This window comes from Gossypium raimondii, chromosome 3 (assembly GCF_025698545.1).
Source record: "Gossypium raimondii isolate GPD5lz chromosome 3, ASM2569854v1, whole genome shotgun sequence".
Taxonomy (NCBI): Eukaryota; Viridiplantae; Streptophyta; class Magnoliopsida; order Malvales; family Malvaceae; genus Gossypium; species Gossypium raimondii.
The window spans coordinates 47,356,726-47,364,119 of NC_068567.1; the positions used below are offsets into that span (position 1 = coordinate 47,356,726).

Below are 7,394 nucleotides of genomic sequence, written 5' to 3' on the forward strand. Positions count from 1 at the left end.
CAAGCAATCTTCTCGATTTCCTTGCATATCGTAACTGGAATTCAGGCTGTAGTCATGAAGTAATTGGGATTTTAAAGTAACACAGACTTCACCAAAGTGATTTGCCAACAAATGATAACTGATGAGCATCCCATCCATTTAAACGGTTCCTCATTTTATCTAGAATAAATTGGAAGGTATTACTCCTAACCCTGTGATGAAAGAAATGCATGCCAAGATATTTCCCCAAGTCATTGACTCTACAGAAACCTAACTTACCACATAGATTTGCAACTACCTCTTCTGTCACATTATTAGAGAAAAAAAGTTGGGTCCTCTACCTGTTAACTTTGTAGCCGGAGGAAAAGAAAAACTTGTCCAGAAGTTGCTTAAGGCATTCTACACCTTGCTCATTCACTCTACCAAATAATAAAAGATCATTAGCAAAATGGGTTCAAAACACCCAGACCTCGACGTGAGAGCATAAGCAGTTCCCAAGACCCTTCTTCAAATGCTGCCTCAATTAGATGTCCCACTCTTTCCATTCCGAGAATGAACAAGTAACGAGAAAGAGGATCTCATTGTTTCACTCCTCTTGATGGAATGAAACCTTTTGAGAGAGATTAGTTCCAAAGTAGTTGCATGGAAGGTGTGGAAACACACTACATGATACTATTAACAAGTCTTCCAGGCAAACAAACATCTTTCAAGGTATCATTCAGGAAGTCCCAACGAACCCGGTCATATGCCTTTTCAAGGTTCACCTTGACAACCATCCACCCTTTTCTACCTTTTGTGTTCTTCATGATGTGAATCGCTTCCTGCGCAACGATTATATTATCCGAGATATTTCATGAAGTAATGAAACTCGATTGATTTTGCTTAACCAGTATTTGCATAACTTGTTGAAGAAAAATGAAAATTGGCTTAGTAACAATTTTATACAAAACGTTACATAAAAATTGGCTTAAACTAACTGATAGCTTCCACTCTTTCATAACCCTAGGGATAAGAACCAGAAAAGTCCTATTAATCCTAATATCCAAGCACCTTCTTGAGAAGACATGTTTGACCAATTGAAAAACAATGATTCCCACTAACTCCCAATTAGCTTGGTAGAATTTGGCATGGAGGCCATCCACCCCAGGTGCCTCAAGAGAGGCCATACTAAAAACAGAGCGTCGAAGCTCCTCCAAACTAACCTCGGCTAGCAACTTACTAACAACATGGGCCTCTAGTTTTGGAAAACGTCCTTGCACAGGAAAATTCCCCAACAAGTAATCATCCACCGTATATAAATAAAGAAATAATCAACCGCATGTCTCCTTAAGGTATCATTATCGAAACATCATCTAGACCCTTCAATATATAAGGCTTTTATCTTATTCTATCGTCGTCGCTTCAATGTGTAGCTACAAAAGAAGCTAGTATTCCTATCCCCATCCAATAGCCACTCAATTCTAGACTTCTGAAACCAGAAAAATTCTTCCTAATTTAGAATATGTTTGATTTCAAAACGGACCTATTCTCCTCTCGATCTAAGCCTCATGTTGTTACGTCTTTCTGAGACTCTTTGTATGCATGCCAATTCCATCATCGTTTTCCTTTTCCTCACAAAAATATTACTGAACACAGTTTTGTTCCAAACTTGTATTGATTGTGAGAAGTTCTCAAGATTATCCATAACTCCTTCATCTGTAACACAATACTTAGCAACAAAATCTCAGAATTCAAGATGAGATAACCAACTGGCTAGAAAGAAACAGGGTCTTACACCATCCACTGACCTTCCCGGATTAGTTGAGACCAATAAGGGCCGCTGATCATATTTCAATTTTAAAGATGTCGCACATTGGTGTTTGACATAAAATTCTGCCATTCCTTATTGCAAATTGAATGATAAAGTCTTTGAAACAGTTGTCCCCTATTCCATGTGAACATCGACCTTTGAAAACCTAAGTCATGAAGCCCATGTTGGAAGAAAAAAGATTTAAAACGAGTACGTCTAGGCTGACTAGAAATTGCTTCACCTTGTCATTCATCATTGTTCATAATAACATTAAGATCACCTGTCATCAACCACGACTCATTAATTTTAGATATTAGTTGATCAAGCTGTTGGAAAAAATTTGATTTGAAAACAGTTTTCTTGTACGACGAAAAATTAAAATTTTAAAATCTGACCCGGTTTGTGATATTTATGATAATAAACATTAGACAAAAATCGTACCTATGTTTTCAGATAAACGACTCCTTTATGTTTTCCAGCTTTCAACCAAACGATCTTCTCCGCTATTTTCCTACCATGAGCTGCTTCGAGTTTGGGCTCGAACTAATTGAATCAAAACACAAAACTACAAAAAAAATTCTTTTCTTTTTTTTTTGGGGTGAAAACGAAAATTCTCTCTTCTTCAATAGAAATTGGTAGAATTACTATTTCAGAAAAATATATTTAATAGTTAAAAATAAATTCTCTCTATTTTTTGACAGAGTAACAATCTCTCTAATGATGTAAATAGCTTTATTGGTGCCATCTATTTATAGGGAGAGAAGGTAGAATCCTTATTGAATTGTAAAGGTTTATTTCAAATAGAAAAACAACTTCCTAGTCCTACTAGGAGTGGGATATGTCTAATAAAGTGTGCTTCCCATCATATGTATTATAATGGGGATTTGGGCCTCTCATTGTATTGGGCCCAATTTTATGTAATTTTTGGACTTGTAACCTGACACTTTATAATTTAATCCAACCCAATATATTTAGTATTTCACAACTCAACTTGTACACTGTAACATCTTGCCCAATGAAGCATTAGTGTTTGAACACCGTTTAAAGTAATAAGGCAAATAGAGTAAGTTATGAGTGTATATGGTGTTAGAACTTGACTAAGTATAAGAATTCTATGAGTATGCCTAGAAAGCCTGACTTTGGTGGACCTTGAAAGAGATGAATGGTAAGTACGACGAACTCTGAAAGAATTATAGGCATGGTTAGCTTTGAAGGAAGGTAAGTATGACAAACCCCGAAGAGATGATATGTGTGGCTAGCCCTAAAGGACTAGAAGGTATTGTAAACATTGAAGGAATAGTGCGTATGGCAGACATTGAGGGAAACGATTCTGTAAGAAATGTTGTGGCGTATACTGTAGAGTCTTAAAGTAGTATGATTGGTGAAGTAGCATTCATCCAAATGAATTTTTGGTGTAGAGAATGGGTGGACTCTGAAATGAATATAAACAAATAAGGGTTCCATGTAGATTACTATGATTAGTGGGATGAGATTTGTGCTTAAGTGAAATGATTTTTAGGGTAGGAGTTTACACCAGTAGTATAGTGCACCTTATGACTGTGGTTTCATGCTAGTTAGGTTGCAAGGTAAGCTGGTTAGGAACTAACCTAATGTGAACTAGAAGAGATAAAAGCTAAGGGGATAATCGAGTAAGTCTCTTGGAAGTGGGAGATTTTGGATAAGACAACTCAGTATGGATGTGACGTGTATCAAGTTCCAATAGAGACTTGGGTTAAGTTAAAAGATTACTCCGATTTGGTTAAGGAGAGTTATCTTCTTCCATCATTCCTTCAAAGTATTAAGACTTAGAGTTGGAGGAAACAAGAAGGATTTTTCTTGTTTAATCTAGATCTAAAATTCTGGGGTTTACTAAGTGATTTTTGACAACTCTTAAAAAGAGTCATATTTCAAGCCTCTAGATTGAATTAATTGTTTGTAATCAAGTAATTATGTTTGCATTTTTAGATATTTTTAGAACATTGCATAATAAAGCTTGGATTGTGCTATATATGTTATTATTTGTTACTTTTAATATTAAGGAAGAAAGGTGTTGGTTGTGGTTTGTAGTAGGTGCAGGATAAAGAAGAGAAGAGAGAAAAGAGTAGGAAAATGAATGAAGTGAAATATTGCCATGGAAAAATATTGGTTAGATTACCAATAAGAATGCCATGGCAATTCCAGGAAGATGACGCAGCACTCAGTCCATATCACTCTAAGCCAGCTGTATTTGTGCCATATAAACCACCTTAAAAACGGGGAAGCAAAAGGTATGTGCTGAGAGGGAGGGACCTACTCTATAAAGAAGAAAAGAGAAAAGAGAAAAAGAGAAAAAGAGAATCTGAGGAGAGAGAGAAGATTTAGAAAATAATTTTTTCTCTCTGAATCAGGTTATCGTGAAAAATCTCAAAGAAAGAGAGGAGAGGGTCGCAGCTTACAAAGCAGAAGAATTACAGACGTAAGGAAGGGGAAGAGAAATCTATCCTGGGTTTTGCATCAAATCTCATTATTAGAGTGAAAGCTGGAGTAGCGAAAGCTTCTTGAAGTTCTGCCTTTGTTTTATGATTTGAACTTTGTGATTCATAAACTTAAATGATGAAGTTGAATGGTTTTGTTTTGGATTTGAATGTCTAACCCATGAGCTAAATCTCATTAGGTTGGAATTATTTGGGTGGACTTTTATTATCTTTAATGCCCATGGTTTGATTGAATAGAATACTATTTAATTTAATTTGTGATTATTTTAAATGCACGAATACAAGATATAGAAATAAATGACTGTATGGTATGTTATTAGATCTGATTTAATTCTGGAAAGATTTAATAGATTGGGTTATAATCGGTTGATATAGATAAGTATTCGAAAGAATATTTGCAGCACTCTAAACTTAGAAGTTGCGATTTGTACAGGGAACAAAAGAACAATCTTGATATCATTCTGCAATTCTTGAGTTCTGTTACAAAAGCACAGAATGATAGCTCAAAGTCTAGCTTTCAAATGAAGTAGACTGCGGTAGTGAGTCCCTGAGGAGTAAAATGGTCAAGATTTTGCCATGGCATTATTTTGATATAAAAATAAACCCTAGTAATTCCAGCCTTTATCAATCAATAATACATACTCTTTGCCATTTATTCTTTGAGAATTTCCATAGCATTTTAATTGACCTAGCATATTTTCATTCATAATTGACTTTATTAACCCATTCTTTAAATTTCTTTATCAATTTGTCATGTGTTTCTTTTGCACAATTTAATTACTCAATTTCATAGTAATAGCATAACCAATTATTTTAATCAATTCCGATCCTTGTGGGGATGATACTCACTCATCACTTTATTACTTGATTCGACGTGTATACTTGCACATTCACATTACACATTAACACGCGGCAATTTTTTGGCGCCGTTTGTAGGGATCAACAATTTTGGTTAAAAATTTGGTGTGTTATTACCTCTTTAATTTTTTAGTTTAGCTTAATTAGTTGTTTTGATTTTTTTTTGTTGCTCAGGATTTTTGTTGGTGCAGGATAGACATTTCAGCAAGTGAAGAGTATTGTTTTGATCCAGAAATTGAGAGAACCTTGCGAAGAATAAGAAAAGAATTGTGAGAAATGGATAGAATTAGAAATGATCAGGTTAGAGAAGAGCCATTACATTAGGAAGGTAGGGATGCTGATATTCCCTGAATAATAGATGACAGAGACATACCCATCAGAGAACATGTAGTATCGATCTTAGATGATCTAAATCTAGGTTTTGTCAGGCTGCATATTCAGGCTCAATATTTCATGCTAAAGCTGGTGATGTTTCAAATGTTACAAACTATAGGGCAATTTAGTGGATTTCCTACTGAGGATCAATAGTTGCACTTAAGACTTTTTTTGGAAGTATGCGATTCATTTAGACAGCATGGTGTTCCTGAAGATGCCCTGGAACTGAAGTCATTCCCTTCTTCATTATGAGATCGTGCTAAAGCATGGTTAAATGCATTTTCGTCAGGTACAACGACATCTTAGAGTGAACTTTGTTAGAGGTTTTAGCTGAGATATAATCCTCTGAACATGAATGCTAAACTGAGGAATGATATTACGTCCTTTGACAATCTAAGGACGAAACATTATATGAAACTTGTGAGCGATTCAAAGAGTTAATTAGAAAATGCCCGATGCATGGTTTTCACCATTAGACCCAAATGGAAATGTTTTATAATGAATTGAATGTGCATACAAGGATGGTGGTTGACACATTTTCCAATGGGACTTTGCTTGATAAATCATATAATGAGGTATATGAAATTCTGGAGAGGATAGCAAACAACAATTATCAATATCCTACTACCAGAGTAGTGACTGGTAGAAGAGTCTCTAGAGCAATGGAACTTGATGCGATTACTTCCCTAATAGCTCATGTATTATCTTTAATAAATATGATTAAAACATTGAAAAGACCAGTCGCAGTGTAGGAAATAAGTGCAGCCGAGTTAGGATGTGTTTACTGCGGAGAAGATCATGTTTTTGATGAATACCCATCGAATCTAGCCTTGGTTTATTATATGAGAAATTTTAATTGCAACAACAACAACAACCCATTTTCCAACACATAATGTAGGGTGGAAGCAACATCCTAAATTCAGTTAGAGTAATCCAGGGGTGGGAAATTCCAGCAATGCTATTCGGCAGAATGTTGCGGGCGCACCACCTAGATACAATCAACTCATGCCACGGTAAAATGTTCAGCAAAATTCAGCTTCGAGTTATTCATCGATGGAAGATCTATTGAAGGAATACATGACTAAGAATGATGCTATAATTCAGAGTCAACTTGCATCTTAGTGAGCTTTAGAGAGTCAAGTGGGGTAAATTTCCAAAGAATTAAGCTCAAGACTGCAAGGAGCACTTCCTAGTGATATAAAAAATTCACGACCTCAAGGAAATGAACATTGTAAAGCCATTATGCTCAGAAGTGCTATGCAACTATTATGAGCTGTTAATGACACCACTATTGAAGAACGTAGTTTAGATTTCACAAATAAGAATAATTCAGAACCAGTAGCGGAGCAGGCTATAAATGAATAGAATAACCAAAAAAAATGTTGAAGCAAATTCATCTTGCATTGCCAATAAAAATGCCACGACAAAACAACCTTAACCAATGGAACGAAGGCCACCGCCACCTTTCCTCAGCGTTTCTAAAAATCTAAGCAAGATTTCCAATTCAAGAAATTCTTGGATGTCCTGAAGCAATTACATATCAACACACCGTTGGTGGAAGCATTGGAACAAATGTCTAACTATGTGAAATTCATGAAAGATATCTTATTAAAGAAGAAAAGGTTAGGGGAGTTTGAAACTGTTGCTTTCATTGAAGGATGCACAACAACGCTGAGAAACAAATTGCCACCAAAACTGAAGGATCCAAGGAGTTTTACTATACCTTGCCCTATTGGAAACCATTATGTTGGCAAAACATTATGCGATTTAGGTGTGAGTATAAATCTAATGCCTATGTTTTTAGGAAGCTGGGAATAGGAAAAACGTGGCCTACAACTGTCACTTTGTAATTAGTTGATGGTTCATATTTATATCCAGAAGGTAAAATAGAAGACATGTTGGTAAGGTTTGACAAATTT

The 7,394-nt window shown here is 35.5% G+C and overlaps 1 non-coding gene across 1 annotated transcript; it reads right to left on the reverse strand.

The window, feature by feature from the left end:
• Positions 1-5,835: 5,835 nt before the first annotated feature.
• Positions 5,836-5,941, reverse strand: LOC128040103 (small nucleolar RNA R71). Its single transcript, XR_008194763.1, has one exon. It is a non-coding gene; the product is annotated as a small nucleolar RNA R71 (small nucleolar RNA).
• Positions 5,942-7,394: the final 1,453 nt, after the last annotated feature.